Source organism: Arachis ipaensis, chromosome B3 (assembly GCF_059453495.1).
Source record: "Arachis ipaensis isolate K30076 ecotype BB chromosome B3, ASM5945349v1, whole genome shotgun sequence".
In the NCBI taxonomy this organism is placed as follows: domain Eukaryota; kingdom Viridiplantae; phylum Streptophyta; class Magnoliopsida; order Fabales; family Fabaceae; genus Arachis; species Arachis ipaensis.
In genome coordinates, this window is record NC_142438.1 from 107,036,011 (window position 1) to 107,062,654 (window position 26,644).

The following is a 26,644-nucleotide window of genomic DNA, read 5'->3' on the forward strand; positions in this document are numbered from 1 at the left end:
CAAGACATCCTCTACAAGTCCATAAGCCTATTTCCTTGAATTGTCTGCCATCTCTAATGAGATTTTTGCAGCTTGTACCTCAAAAATTTCTAGTTTTTCCATTACAGAGAGAGGCATGAGGTTTATGCTTGACCCTAGGTCACACAGAGCCTTTTCAAAGGTCATGGTGCCTATGGTACAAGGTATTGAGAACTTTTCAGGATCTTGTGTCTTCAAAGGTAATCTCTGCTTAGTCAAGTCATCCAGTTCTTTGGTGAGCAAGGAGGGTTCATCCTCCCAAGTCTCATTACCAAATAGCTTGGCATTTAGCTTCATGATTGCTCCAAGGTACTTAGCAACTTGCTCTTCAGTAACATCTTCATCCTCTTCAAAGGAAGAATACTCATCAGAGCTCATGAATGGCAAAAATAAATTCAATGGAATCTCAATGGTCTCTGTATGAGCCTCAGATTCCCATGGTTCCTCCTTAGGGAACTCCATGGAAGCCAGTGGACGTCCATTGAGGTCTTCCTCAGTAGAAATCACTGCCTCTTCCTCCTCTCCAGGTTCGGCCGTGTGGGTTATGTGATGGCCTTGCACTCTCCTTTTGGATTCTCTTCTGTATTGCTTGGAAGAGCACTAGGAAGGAGTTCAGTAACTTTCTTGCTCAGCTGACCTACTTGTGCCTCTAAATTTCTAATGGAGGACCTTGTTTCAGTCATGAAACTTTGAATGGTTTTAATTAGATCAGATACTACAGTTGCTAATTCAGAGTAGCTCTGCTTAGAATTCTCTGTCTGTTGCTGAGAAGATGATGGAAAAGGTTTGCCATTGCTAAACCTATTTCTTCCACCATTATTGTTGTTGAAGCATTGTTGAGGCCTCTGTTGATCCTTCCATGAGAGGTTTGGATGATTCCTCCATGAAGGACAATAGGTGTTTCCATAGGGTTCTCCCATGTAATTCACCTCTTCCATTGCTGGGTTCTCAGGATCATAAGCTTCTTCTTCAGATGAAGCTTCTTTGGTACTGCCTGTTGCTGCTTGCATTCCTGACAGACTCTGAGAAATCATATTGACTTGTTGAGTCAATATTTTGTTCTGAGCCAGTATGGCATTCAGGGTATCAATCTCAAGAACTCCTTTCTTCTGATTTGTCCCATTATTCACATGATTCCTTTCAGAGGTGTACATGAATTAGTTATTTGCAACCATTTCAATGAGTTCCTGAGCTTCTGTAGGCGTCTTCTTCAGATGAAGAGATCCTCCAGCAGAGCTGTCCAATGACATTTTGGACAGTTCAGACATACCATCATAGAAGATACCTATGATGCTCCATTCTGAAAGCATGTCAGAAGGACACCTTCTGATCAATTGCTTGTATCTTTCCCAAGCTTCATAGAGGGATTCACCTTCCTTCTGTCTGAAGGTTTGGACTTCCATTCTAAGCTTGCTCAATTTTTGAGGTGGAAAGAACTTTGCCAAGAAGGCATTGACTAGCTTTTCCCAAGAGTTCAGGCTTTCTTTAGGTTGTGAATCCAACCATGTTCTAGCTCTGTCTCTTACAGCAAAGGGAAAAAGCATAAGCTTGTAGACCTCGGGATCAACCCCATTGGTCTTGACAGTATCACAGATTTGCAAGAATTCAGCTAAGAACTTATGAGGATCTTCCAATGGAAGTCCATGAAACTTGCAATTCTGTTGCATCAGAGAGACTAGCTTAAAGTTGTTTGCTCCAATGGCAGCGATTAAGATGCTTCTTCCATAGAAGTCAGGAGTAGGTGCAGTAAAGTCACCAAGAAACTTCCTTGCATTGTTGGCATTGTTGTTGTTTTTGGCTGCCATGGCTTCTTCTTGTTTGAAAAGTTCTGTTAGGTCTTCTATAGAGAGTTGTACTTTAGCTTCTCTTAGCTTTCTCTTCAAGGTCCTTTCAGGTTCAGGATCAGCTTCAACAAGAATGCCCTTGTCCTTACTCCTGCTCATATGAAAAGAGAGAAGAAGAAAATATGGAATCCTCTATGTCACAGTATAGAGATTCCTTGAGGTGTCAGAGGAAAAGAAGAATAGAAGGAGGAGGTAGAGAAGAGAGAATTCGAACTTATCAAGGGAGATAGAGTTCGAATTGCATATTGAGGAGGAGTGTTAGTCCTTAAATAGAAGGGTGTGAGAAGAGGGGAAGAACTTTCGAAATTAAAGTAAAAGATTTTGAAATAATTAAAAGAAATTTTGAAAATTTGGTACAGGAGTTTTGAAATTTAAGATTGGAAAAGAAATTAAGTGATTTTTGAAAAAGATTTTGAAATTAGAAATCAAAAAGATATGATTGAAAATTAAGTTTGAAAAAGATGTAATTGAGAAGATATGATTGAAAAGATATGATTGATAAAAAAAAGGAAAATTTTTTTAAAATTAAAGTTGATTACTTGACTAACAAGAAATTAGAAGATATGATTCTAGCATTAAAACTTTTGCTCCTTTCTTAATAGGCAAGTAATAACTTGAAAATCACTAATTGTAGCAAGGATTTTCGAAAATAGTAATAAATAAAAAAATTGAAAAGAAATTGATTTTGAAAAGATATGATTGAAAATATATGATTTGAAAAAAATTGATTTTGAAAAATTATGAAAACTTGAAAAAGATTTGAATTAAAAACAAAATCTTCCCTCTAGTGTCATCCTGGCGTTAAACGCCCAAAATCCTACCTTTTTGGGCGTTTAACGCCCAGCCAGGTATCCTGGCTGGCGTTTAAACGCCAGTTTTCCTTCTTCACTGGGCGTTTTGAACGCCTAGCTTTTTCTGTGTAATTCCTCTACTGAATGTTCTAAATCTTCAATTCTCTGTGTTATTGACTTGAAAAGACACAATTTTGAAATTTTTTTGAATTTTTAATGATGAGAAACAATAGAAATGCAACTAAGATCAAATAAACAATGCATGCAAGACACCCAACTTAGAAGTTTGTATGCTAAGGACTATAACAATTTGAAAATGCATGTAAGAAACAACAAAAGACACAGAATAAGAGAAATTAAAGATCAGAGCACTGAAATCATCAAGAACAACTTGAAGATCAATAAAGAACATAATGCATATATTCAAAAAATTCAAGAAGAATAAAGACATGCAATTGACACCAAATTTAAAAATTGATATTAGACTCAAACAAGAAACATAAAATATTTTTGATTTTTATGGTTTTATAAATTTTTTTGTGATTTTTTAAAAATTGAGTGGAAAAGAAAATAAAGGGATTCAAAATTTTTAATAAGAGTTCCAGGAATCATTGCAATGCTAGTCTAAGACTCCGGTCCAGGAATTAGACATGGCTTACTAGCCAGCCAAGCTTTCAATGAAAGCTCCGGTCCAAAACACTAGACATGGCCAATGGCCAGCCAAGCTTTAGCAGATCATTGCTAACAACAACAAAATTGATAGAAATCAACAAGCTCTTGTGATGATAAGTTGAAACATCAGTCCAATAAGATTAGACATGGCTTCACAGCCAGCCAGACTTCAACAGATCATCATGAAACTCTAGAATTCATTCTTAAAAACTCTGAAGAACAAAATAGAAAAAAAATTTTGTATTAAAAAAAATTTTCGAAAATAAAAAGTAAAATTACCTAATCTAAGCAACAAGATGAACCGTCAGTTGTCCAAACTCGAACAATCCCTGGCAACGGCACCAAAAACTTGGTGCACGAAATTGTGATCATCAACAATGGCGCCAAAGACTTGGAGTTCTCAAACGTGAATCACACTTTGTCACAATTCCGCACAACTAACCAGCAAGTGCACTGGGTCGTCCAAGTAATACTTTACGTGAGTAAGGGTCGATCCCACGGAGACTGTCGGCTTGAAGCAAGCTATGGTCACCTTGTAAATCTCAGTTAGGCAGATTCAAATGGTTATGGAGAATTGATAATTAAAAGATGAATAAAACATAAAATAAGATAGAGATACTTATGCAATTCATTGGTAGGAATTTCAGATAAGCGTATGAAGATGCTTTGTTCCTTTTGAACCTCTGCTTTCCTATTGCCTTTATCCAATCATTCATACTCCCTTCCATGGCAAGCTTTATGTTGGGCATCACCATTGTCAATGGCTACTTCCCGTCCTCTCAGTGAAAATGTTCCAAATGCACTGTCACCGCACGGCTAATCATCTGTCGGTTCTCGATCATGTTGGAATAGGATCCATTGATCCTTTTGCATCTGTCACACACCCAACAATCGCGAGTTTGAAGCTTGTCACAGTCATCCCTTTTCAGATTCTACTCGAAATACCACAGACAAGGTTTAGACTTTCTGGATCTCAAGAATGACCGCCAATAATTCTAGCCTATACCACGAAGGTTCCAATCTTAGATTAGAAACCCAAGAGATACGCATTCAGCCATTGCTAGTAGAACAGAGGTGGTTGTCAGGCACATGTTCATAGGTGAAAATGATGATGAGTGTCACGGATCGTCACATTCATCAAGTTAAAGAACGAATAAATATCTTAGAGAAGAAGTAGGCGTGAATTGAATAGAAGAACAATAGTAATTATATTAATTTATGAAGAACAGCAGAGCTCCACACCTTAATCTATGGTGTGTAGAAACTCCACCGTTGAAAATACATAAGTACAGGGTCTAGGGATGGCCGGGAGGCCAGCCCCCAAATATGAAAAGGTCTATGAAAGTATGATCAAGTGTATCAAAAGTCTGTAAATACAATAGCAAAAGGTCCTATTTATAGAAAACTAGTGGCCTAGGGTTACAGAAATAGGTAATTAATGCAGAAATCTTCTTCCGGGCCCACTTGGTGTGTGCTGGGGCTGAGCATTGAAGCTTCCATTTGTAGAGACTTTTCTTGGAGTTAAACGCCAGCTTTTGTGCCAGTTTGGGTGTTTAACTCCAGCTTTTATGCCAGTTCTGGCGTTTTGACGCCAGAATTTTTATGCTGTCTTGGAACGCCGGTTTGGGCCATCAAATCTTAGGCAAAGTATAGACTATTAAATATTGCTGGAAAGTCTAGGATGTCTACTTTCCAACGCAATTGGGAGCGTGCCAATTGGGCTTCTGTAGCTCCAGAAAATCCACTTCGAGTGCAGGGAGGTCAGAATCCAACAGCATCTGCAGTCCTTTTTCAGCCTCTAATTTAGATTTTTGCTCAGGTCCCTCAATTTCAGCCAGAAAATACCTGAAATCACAGAAAAACACACAAACTCATAGTAAAGTCCAGAAATGTGATTTTTATTTAAAAATTAATAAAAATATAATAAAAACTAGCTAAAATATACTAAAAACATACTAAAAACAATGCCAAAAAGCGTATAAATTATCCGCCCATCAACCATGAAGGCTGAAGCTTCATGATGATGAAAATAAGGTTTTTCTCACCTTAAATCAGCTAAAAATCACGTTTTCTTAGAGCCTATGGTGGTTGAACAAGAGATCCGAAAAGAAAACATGAAGAAAACACCATTAGCTTGAGTTTCCACCATGGCTGAAACTTCAAGGAGGAGGAGCAGCCATCATACCTTGATTTACTCTTTGAATATTGGCATAGAAATGAAGAGGAGGAAGAGATGAACACTTTGGTCGGATTAGATTTTTGATAGGGGTTTTAGTTTGAGAAAGAACGGAGGTTGAAGCTCAGGTGTTCATGGAGGTTCTCTTGGTTTTCTCTCATGGAATGCTAGCTTGTTTAGGAAGAAAAATGATAGTAATGATGATGCCTAGGAGACCGTGGGTTAGGATAAGCATTATCCTAAAGTTTGGTGTAAAAAATATCTCAAGAAAGGATAATTACTAAAGCTAGATGCATTAGAATACAAGTGTTTCTTACTTTTTCCTTAAGAAAGCTTTGCTTGGAGAGAAAGAAAGGAAACATGTGGTGGCTAACTCTGGGAGAGCCACGTGTCACTGGGTGCTGACTCATTAGAGTTTAATAATAAAATATCATTCTGAAGATAATTACTAAAACTAGATACATCAGATTACACTACTAAAGGATAAGCATGAGCGTTAGTAGTATAAATGATACTAGTAACATAATAATCATGAGAATAAAAGATATATGATGAAGTATTAGCATTGCTAAGTTCATCTAGGAATGCCGGTATTATCCATTACCGGTAGATTTTCTAGCTCAGTTATTATATTACTAAACATAGATCAACATTAATCATAGCAGAAAAAATAATAATATAATATTCCAAATAAAATAATAATATATGAATATTATATTAATATAATTTTTCTTCGAAATTCGAGACTGGCACGTCATATAGAGACTAACCACGAAAATCAGAATTTTGAAATTCGGACTCGAAGTGGCTCAAAAACGCAACTTTTCACGACGTGCTTACTTAGATCAGGAGAGGTGTCTGGTGCAGTCAAGCTGCTGACTCAGCAGCTTGATAACGCAGCACCTGTGCAGTGGAGGTGCTTATATGCACTAAAATTCCTAAAAATTCCATAAAAATTCCGTTTGATCCCGAAAAACCGCTGTTTCTTCGAGGCTAAAAGCTAGGCCATTACACCGAGGTCTACAGACTTATGCTTTTCCCCTTTGCTGTAAGAGACAGAGCTAGGATATGGTTGGACTCACAACTTAAAGAAAGCCTGAACTCTTGGGAAGAGTTGGTCAATGCTTTCTTGGCCAAATTCTTTCCACCTCAAAAGATGAGCAAGCTTAGAGTGGAAGTCCAAACCTTCAGATAGAAGGAAGGTGAGTCCCTCTATGAAGCTTGGGAAAGATACAAGCAATTGATCAGAAGGTGTCCTTCTGACATGCTTTTAGAATGGAGCATCTTATGTATATTCTATGATGGTCTGTCTGAATTGTCCAAGATGTCATTGGACCACTCTGCTGGTGGATCTCTTCATCTGAAGAAAACACCTACATAAGCCCAGGAACTCATTGAAATGGTTGCAAATAACCAGTTCATGTATACCTCTGAAAGAAATCCTGTGAATAATGGGATGACTCAGAAGAAATGAGTTCTTGAGATTGATACTCTGAATGCAATATTGGCTCAGAATAAAATATTGACTCAGTAAGTCAATATGATTTCTTAGAATCTGACTGGAATGCAAGCTACATCCGGCAATACTAAAGAAGCTTCCTCTGAAGAAGAAGCTTATGACCTTGAGAATCCTGCAGTGGAAGAGGTGAATTACATGGGAGAATCCTATGGAAACACCTATAATCCTTCATGGAGAAATCATCCAAATTTCTCATGGAAGGATCAACAGAAGCCTCAATAAGGCTTTAATAATAATAATGGTGGGAGAAATAGGTTTGGCAATAGCAAGCCTTTTCCATCATCTTCTGAGCAACAGACAAAGAATTCTAAGCATAGCCTCTCTGACTTAGAAAAACCAAGTAATAAATTATAACATCAACAAAGAAGTCCAACAATAAACAATTTCAGCATCAAGAAACAGTAAATCAAATCAATAATCCAATACTTAGCACCAAAAATAGATGAAACTAACTAACCAACTAATTAACTAAAGGAGATGATGGTGAATGGTGGTGGCGGATGATGGTTGGAGAAGGGGAGAAAAGAAGAGAAGAGAAGGGGAGAAAAGAAATGGAAGAAGAGAAGAGAAGAAGAGTGTGAAACAGGGGTACCCACGCACACGCGTGAGTCACGCGTAGGCGTGGGTTGGCAAGTTTGGAATGCGACGCGTGTGCGCCTGGCACGCATAGGTGTGGAATGGGAAAATAGAGGGTGACGCGTACGCGTAGGTCACGTGTACGCGTGAGAAGAATTTGTGCTAGACGCACAGTTTCTACATACCACGCGCACAACTCAGTGTTTGGACCGTGCGATGGCACAGTCCACGCACGATCTTGGCACGATCAAATTATGGGGTCACGCATATGCGTGGTCGAGGCGTACGCGTGATAGGCCTTTTTTTTAACAAACATGAAAACAGAAACAGGGCACTCCCATCTACTATTTATATTCCTAAAACCAACCAAAATTCAAATCTATCAAAAATCTTTATCATTTTGAACATTTTTTTTTCGCAAATACTATACTATGTAATTCAAACAAAGATGAAACTCAAAACAAGCAACCTACAAAGTAAAGTGTAAAACTAATCAAACAACTAACATTTAAGGTGATATATACAAGAGTGATACAAAAGGCAAGAAAAAGATCTAATAATGGCAACTCCATTCATTCATCAATTATGTATATATACAAGAGAATAGAAAGAGTTTACCATGGTGGGGTGTCTCCCACCTAGCACTTTTATTTATGGTCCTTAAGTTGGACATTTTGGTGAGCTTCTTGTCATAGTGGCTTGTGCTTGTACTCATCCTTGAACTTCAACCGATGCTTGGACTTTCAATAAGCTCCAATTTTCCAAATCAAGTGCATCAAGCCTTGATGGAGTTCCATACAAGCTAAGGGCTCCCAAAGTTGATCCTCTTGTATGCCGGGATCCCAAATCTTGTTTCTACACCCATCTTCAAATTGATAATCACAATTCCAATTGGGTGGCAAGCGATCCGAATTCTCACTTAAGCATCCAAACAACTTCCTAGATCCAAGCAATCTAGCTCTTCACCAACCCTTGAAATTAGACTTTGAGCTTCCAACCATAATGAACCTAGAATGATGTTTCCAACCACCAAACATCTCTCTCTTGCTCTTCAATCCCCAAATATTTCTAAGTTGATCATCCATCTCAAGCAAACTATATTCAAGTGGGAAACTAAAGCTTAGGGATGAGAGATTTACCCACTTGAATGAAAGAATGGATGGTGATGGCTTGGGGAGAGGTGTTTCCAACAATCTTGCAAGTTCCACTCCTTTGTTCTCTTCTTGAATTACCTCTACCTCTTGGTAGCTTTCTTCGGATCCAGTCTCTTCTTCATTGCTTACCAAGAGTATGAGTGGTTGTGCACATTCTTCTTTGACCTCTAACTCATGTCCAATGTGAGAGGATTCAACAAAATCATTAAGAGGATTAGTGAGTGTAGACAAGAACTCATCAATGATTGAATCCATTTATTGATCAACCTTTTCAACCTTAGAGAGCTCTATAAATTCCGGTTCCCATGGGATTTTAACATCTCCTAAATCTTCAACCACTTCTTCCTCTTCAACAATTATAGCTTCCTCTAATTGTTTCAATACAAAGTCCCATTTTTCATTCTCCACCTGAGTTTCCAATCTCTCTTTCTTACTATATTCTTCATTTGATTCTTCACATGTAGCTATGGGAGTGACTTGAGTGCATAGGCGTTGGGAGGCTAAGTTGCTTACCACCTTGGTCAAGGTAGCCATCAATTCTTCTTGCCTTCTTTGAAATTCAAGTCACTCTTGAAGAATGGTATGAAGCTCCCTTTTCTCTTGGAGAATTGTATAAAGAGGGTCATCTATTGGGGATTGGAGTGGATATGAGAGTTCAATATTTGGAGGAAAGGGTTCATAATAGGAAGGTGGTTCATATTGATAAGGGTATGGAGATGGTATATATTGAGGTGGTTCTTAGGAGTATTGATGTTGGAGTTGTGGTGGTTCTATGTATGGTTCAAATGGCTCATATGATGGTTGGTATGATGGATAAGGGTTAAGGTCATATAGAGGTGTTTGGTGGTATGGGGCTTGTGAGTATGGTGGTTGAGGGCTATATTGAGAAGGGAGTTCATAGGCATATAGTGGTGGTTGATAACCACAAGGAGGTCAACCATAGCCATTAGATTGGTATGCATCATGGAATGGCTCTTGTTCATAGTACATTGGAGGGGGTTGTTGCCATGAAGGTTGTCCATAAGCTTGAGGCTCCTCCCACCTTTGATTGTCTCATCCTTGATACATACTCTCATTGTAATTCCCATTTTCTACAACATAGTTAGAACCACACTCATAGCCAAAAGGGTGAGAATTCATAGTAGCAAGAAAAAACAAAGACAAAAACGAATAAGAAATAAGCAAACAAAGTCCTATAGCTAGCAAAAACTAACAAACAAACCAAAAATCAAGCTATTCACAATATCAACATATATACAATAACCAATAACAAGCGCACATTGCAATTCTCTGGCAACGGCGCCAAAAACTTGATGGAGGATAAATGTCGGTTAGGAATTTCACAAAAATAATCTCATCAAAGTATAGATCCAAACCAACAATCAACCCTCAATCAAAGTTTAATTTGTTTGTCACTTAAGCAAACCCAATAAAAATCGAGAGTATTTAAACCTCCGGTCGTCTCTCAAGGAATTACAGGGAAGTATACATATTATTGATTATGGGTGTATATTTTGGGGTTTTTGGGTCTGATAGACAAGAAAATAAAACCAACAATTAAAGAAATATAAATGCTAAAAGGCTACTCATGGCAAGGATCAAGAGTCAAGGTTTTCTATCTTGGACCATTGACCACAACATGGTGATTACAAAGGATTAATTCCACTTAGTTATCCTCTAACAATTGAAGGAAAGTCAAGTGGACATAATTGGTCCTAAAACCAATTAACAACCCTAAATCACCAATGGAACTGGACATCAATAATCTCAAGGGACCTAAGTCCTCATTACAAGCCAAGAGTACCAAAATCTACTCTAAAAACCAACCAAGTATTTTATCAAACACTTGGAAGGCACTAAAAGGAAAGCATAGTACATTGACAAGAAATATAAATTCTACAACTACCCAATGCAAGAAAATAACAATAACAACTCAATTAAACAATCAGAAACATGGAAACATAAATTGCATTAAATAAAATTAAAATCAACAAGAGTGCATGAACATAAAGGCAATAAATAAAAGAAAATAACAAGTAGAACTAAAGAACAAAGATACAAGAACAATAAATTGCAAAGAAAAATAAATCAAAATAACAATTAAACCTAAATATAAGAGAAATCTAACCTACTCTACCGTAATTCTAGAGAGAAGAGAGAGCTTCTCTCTCTAGAATATGACCTAAAGCATGTTTCTAAACTATCCTAATTGCTCTCCCCTTGTTTCCTCTTGAATTTTGCCTCAAATACTTCATAATTGAGTTGGATTTGGGCCTCAGTGATCTCAGAAATCGCCCCTAGCATGTTGCCTTTAATGAGGTTGACGATCGGATTTTTGACGGTTTAGAATTTCACAAATGAAATCTCGTTGAAGTATAGTCTCTAAACCAACAATAATCCTTTCATGCAAAAATTTGTTTGTCACAAGTACAAACCCCTAAAATCTATAAACCGAAGTATTTAAACCTCGGGTCGTCTCTCAAAGGACTTGCAGGGTAGTGTTCTTGTTATTGGTTATGGACTTGTTTATTTTGGGGTTTTGGATGAGGAATGTGAATAGTAAATGGTAGGAAAACTTTATTCACAAAATGGTCTTGGCAAGGTTTGGTTGTCAAGGGTCTTCATCATTATCACTAGCCACAAGTATGGTAGTTGCAAGGATTAATCCCACTTAGTCATCCTTAAATCGATTAACAAAGGAAAGTCAAGTGAGTTATATCAATCCTAGTCCATAAGTCCTAGCTTTCCACTAATCGGATTAATGAAGGCTAGAGTTAATGGCTATCAACTATCAATCAATTGGACACTAGTGACTCAATAAATCCTAAGTTATCTTCTCAAGCCAAGAACATAAAATTCTAGTCTAACATTCTTCCAAGCATTTAATCAAACACTTGGAAGGCACAAAAGAGAAGTATAGTCAATCACAACAAGAATGAATTCTAACTACAATTGAATGTAAAGAATTAACAACAATAATCAAGGAAATCACAATTATCATGAATTACCTCAAATTGCATTATTGAAAGAAAATAAAGAGAACAAGAGTATCTCAATTACAAAACCTAGAAACAAAATAAGAGAAATTACAACAAGAGAATAGGGATAGAGAGAAGAACCAAAGTGTAGCAATCATCAATTGAAGGTAGAAGTAGAAGGAGACTTGAATTAAACCTAGAACTATGAGATCCTAATCTAACCCTAATTCCTAATCCTAATTCTAGAGAGAAGAGAGAGCTTCTCTCTCTAACTCTAACTACTTCTAAAACTAAACTATGACTAATGATTAAAAGTAAAAGTAAAGTAAAAAAAGTATGTTGATTCCCCTTCAATCCTTGGCTTAAATAGCATCAGAAATGAGTTGGATTGGGCCCACAAGGCTTTAGAATTCGCTGGCCACGTTTTGCTTTAAGTGAACTAGGTGGCAGCAATGGCGCGTGCACGTACTATGCGCGTACGCGTCACCATGCGAGGTTCAACCATAGCAAATCTTATATCGTTTCGAAGCCCCGAATGTTAGCTTTCCAACCCAACTGGAACCGCATCATTTGGACCTCTGTAGCTCAAGTTATGGTCGATTAAGTGCGAAGAGGTCGGCTTGACAGCTTTCCGGTTCTTCCATTTCTTCATGAGTTCTCCAACTTTTCATGCTTTCTTTCCTCATTCCCTTGATCCAATCTTTGCCTCCTAAACCTTAAATCACTTAACAAACATATCAAGGCATCTAATAGAATCAAGGTGAATTAAATTTAGCTATTTTGAGTCCTAAAAAGCATGTTTTCACATTCAAGCACAATTAAAGGAGAATATACAAAACCATGCTATTTCTTGAATAAATATGGGTAAAAGGTGATAAAATCCCCAAAAATCAATACAAGATAAACCCTACAAATGGGGTTTGTCAGAGGTCACGTGCCGCTTGTCATGCATATGCATGGGTCACGCGTACGCGTCACTTAGCAACTTTTCTTATCACGCGTACGCGTCACCTTGATGAGTTTCTTCTTCATGTGTACGCATCGGTCACGTGTACGCGTCGCCTTGAATCTTCCAAATCCTTATTTTCCATTAATTCTCCATCTTACATGCTTTTCTCTTTACTTCTTTGATCCATTCCTTGCCTCTTAATCCTGAAATCACTAACAAATATATCAAGGTATCGAGTGGAATCAAAGAGAATTAAAATTAGCAAATTAAGGGCCTAAAAATCATGTTTTTACGCTTAAGCATAATTTAGGGAGAATTTACAAAACTATGCTATCTTAGTGAATAAATGTAGAAAAAGTTTATAAAATCCACCAAATTCAATACAAAATAAATCATAAAATTATGGTTTATCAAACCTTCAAGAGCACAAGGGGATAACTCTTTTGGAAGTTGAGACCCTGGTAACCTTTCGATGGATGATGCCTGAGATATCATGTCCACTTTATGAGATAAGTTGGAAACAACTGAAATGAGTTCTTTTAAATCAGTTTCTTGTGGGCTGGGAACTTGATTCAATATAGGTTGATTGCATTTTTTATGCGTGTTAGTATTGAGATTAGCTTTATCAGTAGGTAATAAGTGGATATTTTATACCCTTTTTGGTACTATTTTCTTAGCGGTTTTAGTTATATTTTGTTAAGTTTTATTATGTTTTAGTAGGTTTTAATGCAAAAATCACATTTTGGATGCTACTTTGAGTTTTTGTGTTTTACTTATGATTTTAGGTGATTTTTGGGTGAATATGGCAAGTTTTGGCAAAGTCTGATTCAGAGACAAAGAAAGGATAGCAGATGTTGTCAAATCCTGACCTCCGTATATTCAAACGAGCATTTCTGGAGCTACAAAGATCCAATTGATGCGCTCTTAATAGCGTTGGAAAGCTAACTTCCAGAGCTTTCCAGCAATATATAATAGTTTATACTTTTCTTTGGAAAGGACTGCCCAAAATGGGCGTTGAACACCCAACTTACCCCCTTTCTGGCGTTCAACGCCCAAACAGGAACAACCTCCCAAGTTGAACGCCCAAACTGGCATTCAACGCCAGCCAGGGAGCAGGAACCAAAGTTGAATGCCTAGAACTCAAGTTAGACGCCAGGCGTCAACCCAAACACTCACCAAGTAGGCCCCAAAGTGGATTTTAGAACTTCTTAGCTTATTTTATTTTCCTTTTGTAATTTTTAATTAAAACAATATCTTTTAGGTTTAGTCTTAGAGTTTTTATTATAAATAAGGGACTTCCTTCCTCCTGAGAAGGATGCCTCCCAAGAGGGGAGAAGCACATACATTACTTCTGTTTTCTTTGTACATTATGAGCGGCTAACCCTCCTAGGTTAAGGATAGGAGCTCTGCTCATTTGTATGGATTAATATCATTACTTTTCTACTTTAATATATGTTTGATTTCATTCTATGATGCATTTTCGTTCTTAATCCTTATGAATCTGGGGTAGAACTGGCATATGACCCTTTATTCTACATGAGTTCTTACGAGTCCTTGGCAAGATAGTATTGAGCTGCAGCATGAGAATGCATCACAGATTCCAATAGAGTATCTGGGCTAATTGGGATATGTGACATAAAATTCCGTTAGTCACGGGTAATTGAGGTTTCTGTGGCGCTAAGGCTAGAATCATAGAGCTTCATTCTCTGATCTGGAAGATTTGACCTTGTCTGTGGTGTTTTGAGTAGGATCATCAGAGATTGAATTGCGTGAGCTTCACCCTTGTTCAGATCAATTGACCATTGGCGTGGCATTTGATGTGAATCAGAGGAGATTAATGACCACTGGCCCTGAATTTAATCACTTACAGCCTTGCCATTGAATGGATCACTCATTGTTAAAGTAGTCAATAAAGAGCATTAATCCGGAAGAACAAGCATCTCTGAGGCCTTAACTGCGTTCTTATCATTGTTTCTACATCAAGTTGGTATTACCTTGGTTCTTATTTTGTTTCATGCGTTTCTACAACAACCACTCTTTTTTATTCGCCTGACTAAGATCTGCAAGAGAACCATTGCTTGCTCAATCTGACAATCCTCGTGGGATCGACCCTCACTCACCTGAGGTATTACTTGGACGACCTGGTGTACTTGCCAGTTCAGCTGTGCGAGTTCTAATTTCACGCACCAGTAGGTTTTGCTTTATCGACGTGAGCTGGTGTTTCACTGGCTTATAGATTAGCTTGATTGATGGGTTCAATGTTTTCCTTTGATTTTTCTAATGGACTCTTCTCAATAGAAGGGGAGGAAAGGGTGGTGAGATCAACATCGATCCTTTCAGGGGAAGCTTCATTTCTGATGGATTGAGTTTTTGAAGGTTGTTCTTTTTCTTATTGAGCTCCGGCATATTCTTCTTTGTTAGATTGATCGACCTCCTTTTCATTTTGCAGATAGTGTGACAAAAATGCCCAATTAATGATGAGGATGGTGATTTTTCTTTATTTTTTGTGACTGAAGATTTACTCTTGGTTGGTGTTGCATTCAGATTTGAAGCTGGTTCTTTGATGGATATTTCAACTTAAAGTAGTTAGCGATAAGTGTCGAAAATAAGTATTAGATGCTATGATTTTGTTGAAATAAAAATAGAGAGTTATCGATATACCTTAGCTTCTCGAGCAGGTGAGCTTGAAGATTGCATCAAGTTTGTGGAGGTGTTACTTGAGCTCGAAGTATTTGAGGAAGCAATTGATGTGTTTGAATTGTTTGGAGTGTTTGCTGTCGACAAGTCAGTGGGTTTATCGGTCAATTTTTGAGGGAAGTCCTTCCCTATACAATGATATGATTAAAAGAAATATGCGAAAACTTATATTGAGAGGAAGATAGAATAAAAACTTTAAAAGTTACCTTATCAGTTTGTTTGATTGATGGTGAAGTTTTACGTTTCTTTTTCTTTCTTGGTGTTGAGGTGCTTCGACTTTCCTTTTCGAAGCTTTAGAAGTTGAGATATCGAGGGAATCTGTAGGAGATTTGACAAGCCTTTGAAAAATCTTTTCCAATGTTCGATCGTAGCGGGAATAGTAGTTCCCCCACCAGTCAACAAATGAATTCGTAATGTAATCTATGCAAACAAAAGAAAGTGGGAAGTAATTTTTTTTTATGTTTTTCATTATGCTCAAGGAATTTGTCGATTTATTTCCTACTCTTGAAGTTAATTTACAAAGAGGAGGAGTTTTGCTTGGAAATGGTGCAGGAATGGCTTGAGAGAAGCCTATTTGTCTTGCCACATAATGGGGGGCATGGAGTGTGACTCAAAATTGGTATTTTTTATATTGAGGTATACCTGTCGATACCACTTGAATTATAAGGAAGTTCGACCATATTTCGTCATTCAAGTGCTGACAATTATCATCATTGTTCTTTCGAACCATTGGGCATCGAAACCAAGTTGGTCCACATTTACAGTTGACAAATGGAGTAAAATTTAAATCATTACTTTGGAAATGTTTGCTTGAATAAAGCTTGGCAAAAACTTCCCAAAAATGTTCAGTGGTCGAGTATGAATGGATGAAATTTGGTTGTAAGGTAGCCAATCAGAGGCCTTCGGTGCTTGGTTTCTCGGGAAGAAGTATCCCTCATTTGTGTTTCATATGTTTTCCAAAAACTGCATTTATCTAAATTTGTAGCAACCAAAGTGGCCCTCCAGCACTGATTGAGGATCTGGTACGGAGACTATCGACTATTTGACCAAATTCATCATACAAATTTCCCAGAAGAAGCAAAGGTAGATTAAACTTCTGTTTTTCATGAATGAGGGCAGCAGCAAGAGGGATATAAAGTTTTTGCATTGAGATGCTTCTTGAATAAAACACTACGACATTAAGCCAATAGTAGAGAAAGGTGATGAGCGGATAATTTATACCCTTTTTGGCATTGTTTTTACATAGTTTTTAGTATGATTTAGTTAGTTTTTAATATATTTTTATTATTTTTTAAATAAAAATCACATTTCTGGACTTTACTATGAGTTTGTGTATTTTTCTGTGATTTTAGGTAATCTCTGGCTTAAATTGAGGGACTTGAGCAAAAATCATATTCAGAGGTTGAAGAAAGACTGCAGATGTTGTTGGATTCTGACCTCCCTGCACTCAAAGTGGATTTTCTGGAGCTACAGGAGTCCAAATGGCACGCTCTCAATTGTGATGGAAATTAGACATCTAGGGCTTTCCAGAAATATATAATAGTTTATACTTTGCTCGAGTTTAGACGACGTAAACTGGCGTTCAACGCCAGCTCTCTGCCCTATTCTAGAGTTAAACGCCAGAAACAGGTTGCAAAGCAGAGTTAAACGCCAGAAACAGGTTACAAACTGGCGTTTAACTCCAAGGAAGACCTCTACACGTGAAAGCTTCAATGCTCAGTCCAAGCACACACCAAGTGGGCCCGGAAGTGGATTTCTGCATCATTTACTCATTTCTGTAAACCCTAATAACTAGTTTAGTATAAATAGGACTTTTTACTATTGTATTTACATCTCTGGACGTTTAGTTCTTAGATCATGGAGACTGGCCATTTGGCCATGCTTGGACCATTATCACTTATGTATTTTCAACGGTAGAGTTTTTACACACCATAGATTAAGGTGTGGAGCTCTGCTGTTCCTCATGAATTAATGCAAAGTACTATTGTTTTTCTATTCAATTCAAGCTTATTCCTATTCTAAGATATTCATTCGCACCCAAGAACATGATGAATGTGATGATTATGTGATGCTCATCACCATTCTCACTTATGAATGCGTGCCTGACAACCACTTCCGTTCTACATGAAGATGAGATAGAATGAGTATCTCTTAGGTACTAATACAGGGGACCGAGTCCGAGATATTAGAGTTTTCGTGGTATAAGTTAGAATCCATGGACGGCCATTCCCGAGATCCGGAAAGTCTAAACCTTGTCTGTGGTATTCCGAGTAGGATCTGGGAAGGGATGGCTGTGACGAGCTTCAAACTTGCGAGTGCTGGGCGTAGTGACAGACGCAAAAGGATTACTGAATCCTATTCCAGTATGATCGAGAACCAACAGATGATTAGCCATGCAGTGACAGCGCATTGGACCATTTTCACTGAGAGGACGGGATGTAGCCATTGACAACGGTGATGCCCAACATACAGCTTGCCATAGAAAGGAGTGGGAATGATTGGATGAAGACAGCAGGAAAGCAGAGGTTCAGGAGGAACGAAAGCATCTCTATACGCTTATCTAAAATTCTCACCAATGACTTACATAAGTATCTCTATCCTATTTTAAGTTTTATTTATCTTTTAGTTATTAAAACTCTATAACCATTTGAATCCGCCTGACTGAGATTTACAAGGTGACCATAGCTTGCTTCAAGCCGACAATCTCCGTGGGATCGACCCTTATTCACGTAAGGTTTATTACTTGGACGACCCAGTGCATTTGCTGGTTAGTTATGCGAAGTTGTGACAAAGTGTGTGAATTACGTTCCGAGCACCAAGTTTTTGGCGCCGTTGTTAAGGATCACAATTTTGTGCACCAGGTTTTTGGCGCCGTTGCTGGGGATTGTTCGAGTTTGGACAACTGACGGTTCATCTTGTTGCTCAGATTAGGTAATTTTATTTTAAATTTTAAGCTTTGTGTTTTTATTATTCTTGTTTTCAAAAAATACAAAAAAAAAATTTCAAAAAAAAATTGTTCTATGGCTTCATATTTTTTAAGAATGAATTCTAGAGTTTCACGATGATCTGTTGAATTCTGGCTGGCTGTGAAGCCATGTCTAATCCTTTAGACCGAGATTTCAACTTGTCATCACAAGAGTCTGTGGATTCTCATCTAATCAGTTGTTATATATCTGATTCGTATCTGCTGAAGCTTGGCTGGCCATTGGCCATGTCTAGTATTTTGGACCGGAGCTTTCACTGAAAGCTTGGCTGGCTAGTGAACCATGTCTAATTCCTAGACCGAAGCTTTAGACTAACATTGCATGATTCCTGGAATTCCTATTAAAAATTTTGAAATCCTTATTTTCCTTTTCAAAAGAATTTTCGAAAAATCCAAAAATTTTATAAAATCATAAAATCAAAAATAATTTGATGTTTCTTGTTTGAGTCTAGTGTCTAATTGTAAGTTTGGTGTCAATTGCATGCTTTTATAATTTTCTTTAATTTTCGAAAATTCATCATATGTTCTTCATGATCTTCAAGTTGTTCTTGATGATCTCCCTTGTTTGATCTTTGCATTTTTATGTTTTGTGTCTTTTCTTGTTTTTCATATGCATTTTCAATTTGTTAGTACCTCAACATTAAAAATTTTTAAGTTTGGTGTCTTGCATGTTTTTTCTTTTCTTAAAAATTTTCAAAAATAAGTTCTTGGTGTTCATCTTGACATTCAAAGTGTTCTTGCATGCATCATGTGTTTTGATTCATAATTTTCATGTTTTGAGTCTTTGGGTTGTTTTTCTCTTTCTTCATTAAAAATTCAAAAATCAAAAGAATATCTTTCCCTTATTTTCTCATAAATTTTCAAAAATTTGACTTGACTTTTTCAAAACTTTTTAAAATTTAGTTGTTTCTTATGAGTCAAATCAAATTTTCAATTTAAAAATCCTATCTTTTTCAAATCTTTTTCAAAAATCAAATCTTTTTCATTTTTCTTTCATATTTTCAAAAATTTCAAATTGATTTTCAAAAATCTTTTTTCTTATTTTGTTTCATAATTTCAAAATCTTTACTAACAATTAATGTGATTGATTCAAAAAATTTTAAGTTTGTTACTTGCCTATCAAGAAAGGTTCAATCTTTAAATTTTAAATTCATATCTTTTTGTTTCTGGTTAGTCAAGTAATCAACTTTAATTTTCAAAATCAAATATCTTAAAATTTCTTTTTCAAATCTTTTTCAAAATAAGTTTCAATCACATCTTTTTCAAAATCAATTTCAAAATCTTTTCTAACCTCTTATCTTTTCAATTTGATTTTCAAATCTTTTTCAAATTATTCCTATCTTTTTGTTTGATTCTTATTTTTTTCAAAACTACCTAACTAATTCTCTCTCTCTAATTTTCGAAAATCACCTTCCTCTTTTTCAAAATTCCTTTTTAATTAACTAATTGTTTTGAATTTTAACTTAATTTAATTTCATTTTTCTTCTTTATTTTCGAATTTTAACTTTAAATTTAAATTAAAAACAAAAATATTTTTATTTTATTTTATTTAATTTTCGAATTCTTCCCTCTCTCATCTCCTTCTAATTATTTATTCATCTACTAACACCTCTCTTCCACCCAAGAATTCGAACCCACTCTTCCCCTCTGTGTTTGGATTCTTATCTTTTCCTTCCTCTATCCTTCTCTTCTTATACTTACATAAGGAATCTCTATACTGTGACATAGAGGATTCCATATTTTATCTGTTTTCTTCTTTTTCATATGAGCAGAAACAAGGATAAGATCATTCTTGTTGAAGCTGATCCTGAACCTGAAAGGACTCTGAAGAGGAAGCTAAGGGAAGCTAAAGCACAACTCTTCGGAGAAAATCTGACAGAAATTTTCGAAAAAGAAGGAGAAATGGCCGAAAATAATAACAATGCAAGGAAGATGCTTGGTGACTTTACTGCACCAAATTCCAATTTACATGGAAGAAGCATCTCAATCCCTGCCATTGGAGCAAACAATTTTGAGCTAAAGCCTCAATTAGTTTCTCTGATGCAACAGAACTGCAAGTTTCATAGACTTCCATCAGAAGATCCTTTTCAGTTCTTAACTGAGTTCTTACAGATCTGTGATATTGTTAAGACCAATGGGGTTGGCTCCGAGGTCTACAGGCTTATGCTTTTCCCATTTGCTGTAAGAGACAGGGCTAGAATATGGTTGGACTCTCAACCTAAAGATAGCCTGAACTCTTGGGATAAGCTGGTCACGGCTTTCTTAGCCAAGTTCTTTCCTCCTCAAAAGCTTAGCAAGCTTAGAGTGAATGTTCAAACCTTCAAACAGAAAGAAGGTGAATCCCTCTATGAAGCTTGGGAGAGATACAAGAAACTGACCAAAAAGTGTCCTTCTGACATGCTTTCAGAATGGACCATCCTGGATATATTCTATGATGGTCTGTCTGAATTATCTAAGATGTCATTGGACCATTCTGCAGGTGGATCCATTCACCTAAAGAAAACGCATGCAGAAGCTCAGGAACTCATTGACATGGGTGCAAATAACCAGTTCATGTACACTTCTGAAAGGAATCCTGTGAGTAATGGGACGCCTCAAAGGAAATGAGTTCTTGAAATTGATACTCTGAATGCCATATTGGCTCAGAATAAAATATTGACTCAGCAAGTCAATATGATTTCTCAGAGTCTGAATGGATTGCAAGCTGCATGCAACAGTACTCAAGAGGCATCTTCTAAAGAAGAAGCTTATGATCCTGAGAACCCTACAATAGTAGAGGTGAATTACGTGGGGGAACCCTATGGGAATACTTATAATCCCTCATGGAGAAATCATCCAAATTTCTCATGGAAAGATCAACAAAAGCCTCAACAAGGCTTTAATAATGGTGGAAGAAACAGGTTTAGCAATAGCAAGCCGTTTCCATCATCCACTCAGCAACAGACAGAGAATTCTGAGAAGAATCCATCTAGCTTAGCAAATATAGTCTCTGATCTATCTAAGGCCACTTTAAGTGTCATGAATGAAACAAGGTCCTCCATTAGAAATTTGGAGGCATAAGTGGGCCAGCTGAGTAAAAGAGTCACTGAAACCCCTCCTAGTACTCTCCCAAGCAATACAGAAGAGAATCCAAAAATAGAGTGCAAGGCCATTACCTTACTTGGTGTGGCCGAACCCAAAGAGGAGGAGGAAGATGTGAATCCTAGTGAGGTAGACCTCCTGGGATGCTCAGTGACCAATAAGGAGTTTTCCTTTGAGGAACCAAAGGAATCTGAGGCTCATCTAGAGACCATAGAGATTCCATTGAACCTCCTTTTGCCCTTCATGAGTTCTAATGAGTATTCATCCTCTGAAGAGGATGAAGACATTACTGAAGAGCAAGTTGCTAAATACCTTGGTGCAATCATGAAGCTGAATGCCAAATTATTTGGTAATGAGACTTGGGAAGATGAACCTCCCTTGCTCACCAATGAACTGAATGCATTGGATAGGCAGAAATTACCTCAAAAGAAACAGGATCCTGGTAAATTTCTAATTCCCTGTAACATAGGCACCATGACCTTTGAGAAGGCTCTGTAGGCACCATGACCTTTGAGAAGGCTCTGTGTGACCTGGGGTCAGGAATAAACTTAATGCCACTCTCTGTAATGGAGAAACTTGGGATCTTTCAGGTGCAAGCTACCAGAATCTCATTAGAGATGGCAGACAACTCAAGAAAACAGGCTTATGGACTAGTAGAGGACGTGCTAGTAAAGGTTGAAGGCCTTTACATCCCTGCTGATTTCATAATCTTAGACACTGGAAAGGATGAGGATGAATCCTTCATCCTTGGAAGACCCTTCCTAGCCAAAGTAAGAGCTGTGATTGATGTGGACAGAGGAGAATTGGTCCTCCAACTGAATGAGGACAACCTTGTGTTTAAAACTCAAGGATCTCCTTCTATAACCATGGAGAGGAAGCCTGAAAAACTTCTCTCACTGCAGAGTCAACCAAAGCCCCCACAGTCAAACTCTAAGTTTGGTGTTGAACCCCCACATTCAAACTCTAAGTTTGGTATTGTGAGGTTCTAAGAATGCTCTGAATATCTGTGAGGCTGACGAACGAATTCTTGACGGTTTAGAATTTCCTCAAATGAGTGAATTCTCGTTGTAAAGTATAGTTTCCAAACCAATCAATAATCCTTTCATGCAAAAATTTAGGTTGTCACATGTACAAACCCCAATAAGAATTAACCGGAGTATTTAGACTCCGGGTCGTCTCACAAGGAATTGCAATGAAGTGATTAATTATTGGCTATAAAGGGGGTAAGGGGGTTGATTGGGAATTTGACAAGAAAATATAAATGACAAGGAATTAAATGGCAAGACAAATTAAAGAGAGCAATTAATAAAAAGAGACATTCATGGCAATGGATTGAGATCATAGGCTTTCTATCCTAGTCATGCATGATTAATTCGCCTTATTTAGTTAACTCACACATCGGGAGAATGTCAAACAAGACTAATTAATCATGTCACAAATATAAACAAGAATTTATCTCATTATGTCATCTCCAACATTGGAAGAAAGTCTAATGAGACTAGCTAATCTCAATCCAAAAGTCCTAATCAACTTACTAATTAAACTAGAAAAAGACTAGCGTCAATGGAAACAATATTAGCTAACAACTCTAGGTCACCAACATAAGTTGGGTTTTCATGACTCAAGATTGCCTAATTACTCTTTCCAAGCCAAGAATGCTCAAAATCTACTCTAAAGCCCAACCAAGCATTTTGTTAAACACTTGGTGGGTACAAATGAAAAGCATAGTAAAAGTACAAGAAATATAAATCTACCAACTACCAATTGCAAGAAAAGTAAATCAAAACTCAAATCAACATCAAAAGAACATCAAACATCAAATCTCATTAAAGAAAAATCCAAATCCAACAAGAGTTCATAAACATAAAAGAGGACAAAATAAAGGAAATGAACAAGTAGAACTAAAAGAGCAAAGATGTAATACAAGAAATTAAGAAGGAAAACTAAACCAAAACAAGAATTGAAAGAGAAAATTGAGAGTGATTAACCTAAACTACCCTAAAATCTAGAGAGAGGAGAGAGCCTCTCTCTCTAGAATTCTACCCTAAAATATGATGAAAACTAAACTATGACTACTTGGTTCACTCCCCCTTCAATCCTTGGGTTCAATAGCATCAGAAATGGGTTGGATTGGGCCCAAAATGAGCTGCAAAATCGCTGGGGGCGATTTCATTAAAGTGGGCCACGGACAGCATCGGCGCGCGTGCAAAGTGCGTGTGCGCGCCCCTGAACGCAAAGCAACATATGGCAAAAATTATATCATTTCGAAGCCCCAGATGTTAGCTTTCCAACGCAACTGGAACCGCCTCATTTGGACATCTGTAGCTCAAGTTATGGTCGTTTGAGTGCGAAGAGGTCGGGCTTGACAACTTTACGGTTCCTTCATTTCTTCATGAGTTCTCCCACTTTACATGCTTTTCTTCTCACTTCTTCCATCCATTACTTGCCTTATGAACCTGAAATTACTCAACAAACATATCAAGGCATCGAAAGGAATTAAAGTGAATTAAAATCACCAATTTTAGGGCCTAAAAAGCATGTTTTCACATTTAAGCACAAATCAATGGAGAATTGCAAAACTATGCTATTTCATTGAATAAATGTGGAAAAAGGTGATAAAATCCCTCAAAATAAGCACAAGATAAACCACAAAATTGGGGTTTATCAGAGGCTCCATGAGAGCTCACTGTCAAGCTATTGACATTAAAGAAGCGCTTGTTGGGAGGCAACCCAATGTTATTTAATTATATCTATTTTATTTTATTTTATTTTATTAGGTTGATGATCATGTGGAGTCACAAAGACTACTGAAAAATCAAAAATAGAATGAAAAATAGCATTAAAAACAGCTCACCCGGGAGGAAGAACTTACTGGCATTTAAACGCCACTAAGAAGCATCAAACTGGCGTTTAACGCTAGAAAGAAGCATCAAGCTGGCATTAAACGCTAGAAACAAGCACCAGACTAGCGTTTAACACCAGAACAGAGCATGGAAGTGGCGTTAAACGCCAGAAACAGGCTATATTTGGGCGTTTAACGCCAAAAACAAGCAGCAAGCTGGCGTTTAACGCCAGACATGCATGCTAAGGGCGTTTTACACGCCTCATTGGAGCAGGGATGTTAAGTCCTTGACCCCACTGGATCTGTGGACTCCACAGCATTCCCTCAGGATCTGTGGATCCCACAGGATCCCTACCTTCTCTCATCACCTCTTCACTACTCACATCCATCCTCTCTTCCCCAAACACCCCCACCTACCTCCAAAATTCAAACTTTTTCCCTCCCAAACCCAACCCTAATGGCCGAACCCTAAACCTTCCCCCACTCCTATATAAACCCCTCATTCCTTCTTCATTTTCACACAACACAACCCTCTCTTCTTCCCCTTGGCCGAATACATACCTCTCTCCCTCTCCTCCATTCTTCTTCTTCTTCTTCTACTACTTTCTTTCTTCTTTTGCTCGGGGACGAGCAAACATTTTAAGTTTGGTGTGGTAAAAGCATAGCTTTTTGTTTTTCCATAACCATTAATGGCACCTAAGGCCAAAGAAACCTCAAGAAAGAGGAAAGGGAAGGCAATTGCTTCCACCTCTGAGTCATGGGAGATGGAGAGATTCATCTCAAAGGTCCATCAAGACCACTTCTATAAAGTTGTGGCCAAGAAGAAAGTGATCCCTGAGGTTCCTTTCAAGCTCAAAAAGAATGAGTATCCGGAGATCCGACATGAGATCCGAAGAAAAGGTTAGGAAGTTCTCACAACCCCATTCAACAAGTCGGGATCTTAATGGTTCAAGAGTTCTATGCAAATGCATGGATCACTATGAACCATGATCAAAGTGTGAACCCGAATCCAAAGCATTGGCTTACCATGGTTCGGGGGAAATACTTAGATTTCAGTCCGGAAAATGTAAGGCTGGCGTTCAACTTGCCAATGATGGAAGAAAACGCACGCTTCTACACTAGAAGGGTCAACTTTGATCAAAGGTTGGACCAAGTCCTCATGGACATATGTGTGGAAGGAGCTCAATGGAAAGTTGACTCAAGAGGCAAGTCGGTTCAATTGAGAAGACTGGACCTTAAGCCTGTAGCTAGAGGATGGTTGGAGTTTATTCAACGCTCAATCATTCCTACTAGCAACCGGTCTGAAGTTACTATAGATCAGGTCATCATGATCCATAGTATCATGATTGGAGAGGAAGTGGAAGTTCATGAGATTATACCTCAAGAACTCTACAAGGTGGCTGACAAGTCCTCTACTTTGGCAAGGTTAGCCTTTCCTCACCTCATTTGCCACCTCTGTAATTCGGCTGGAATTAACATAGAGGGAGACATCCTCATTGAAGAGGACAAGCCCATCACTAAGAAAAGGATGGAGCAAACAAGAGATCATGGACCTCAACAAGCGCATGAGGAAATTCGTCACCATGAAATCCCTGAGATGCCTCAAGGGATACACTTCCCTCCACAAAACTATTGGGAGCAAATCAACACTTCCCTAGGAGAATTAAGTTCCAACATGGGACAACTAAGGATGGAGCACCAAGAGCATTCCATCATCCTCCATGAGATTAGAGAAGATCAAAGAGCTATGAGGGAGGAGCAACAAAGACAAGGAAGAGACATAGAGGAGCTCAAGAGCACCATTGGTTCTTCAAGAAGAGGAAGACGTCACCCTCACTAAGGTGGACCCATTCCTTAATCTCCTTGTTCTTATTTTCTGTTTTTCATTTACTATGCTTTATGTCTATGTTTGTGTCTTATTATATGATCATTAGTATTTAAGTATCTATGCCTTAAAACTATGAATGTCCTATGAATCCATCACCTCTCTTAAATGAAAACTGTTTTAATTACAAAAGAACAAGAAGTACATGGTTTCGAATTCATCCTTGAAACTAGTTTAATTATTTTGATGTGGTGACAATACTTTTTATTTTCTGAATGAATGCTTGAACAGTGCATATGTCTTTTGAAATTGTTGTTTATGAATGTTAAATATGTTGGCTCTTGAAAGAATGATGAAAAGGAGAAATGTTATTGATAATCTGAAAAATCATAAAAATTAATTCTTGAAGCAAGAAAAAGCAGTGAATAAGCAAGGCTTGCAAAGAGAAAAAAAAAGAAAAAAAAATATGGCGAAAAAAAGAAAAGAAAAAGAAAAAGAAAAAGAAAAAGCAAGCAGAAAAAACCAAGAGCTCTTTAAAC

At 37.5% G+C, this 26,644-nt stretch overlaps 2 non-coding genes across 2 annotated transcripts; one reads left to right on the plus strand and one right to left on the minus strand.

Annotated features, from left to right (window-relative positions):
- Positions 1-1,322: 1,322 nt before the first annotated feature.
- On the plus strand, positions 1,323-1,430 carry LOC148571948 (small nucleolar RNA R71). Its single transcript, XR_015908020.1, has one exon. It is a non-coding gene; the product is annotated as a small nucleolar RNA R71 (small nucleolar RNA).
- Positions 1,431-20,652: 19,222 nt separating this feature from the next.
- On the minus strand, positions 20,653-20,760 carry LOC148571949 (small nucleolar RNA R71). The gene has a single exon (XR_015907769.1). It is a non-coding gene; the product is annotated as a small nucleolar RNA R71 (small nucleolar RNA).
- Between the last annotated feature and the right edge of the window lie 5,884 nt (positions 20,761-26,644).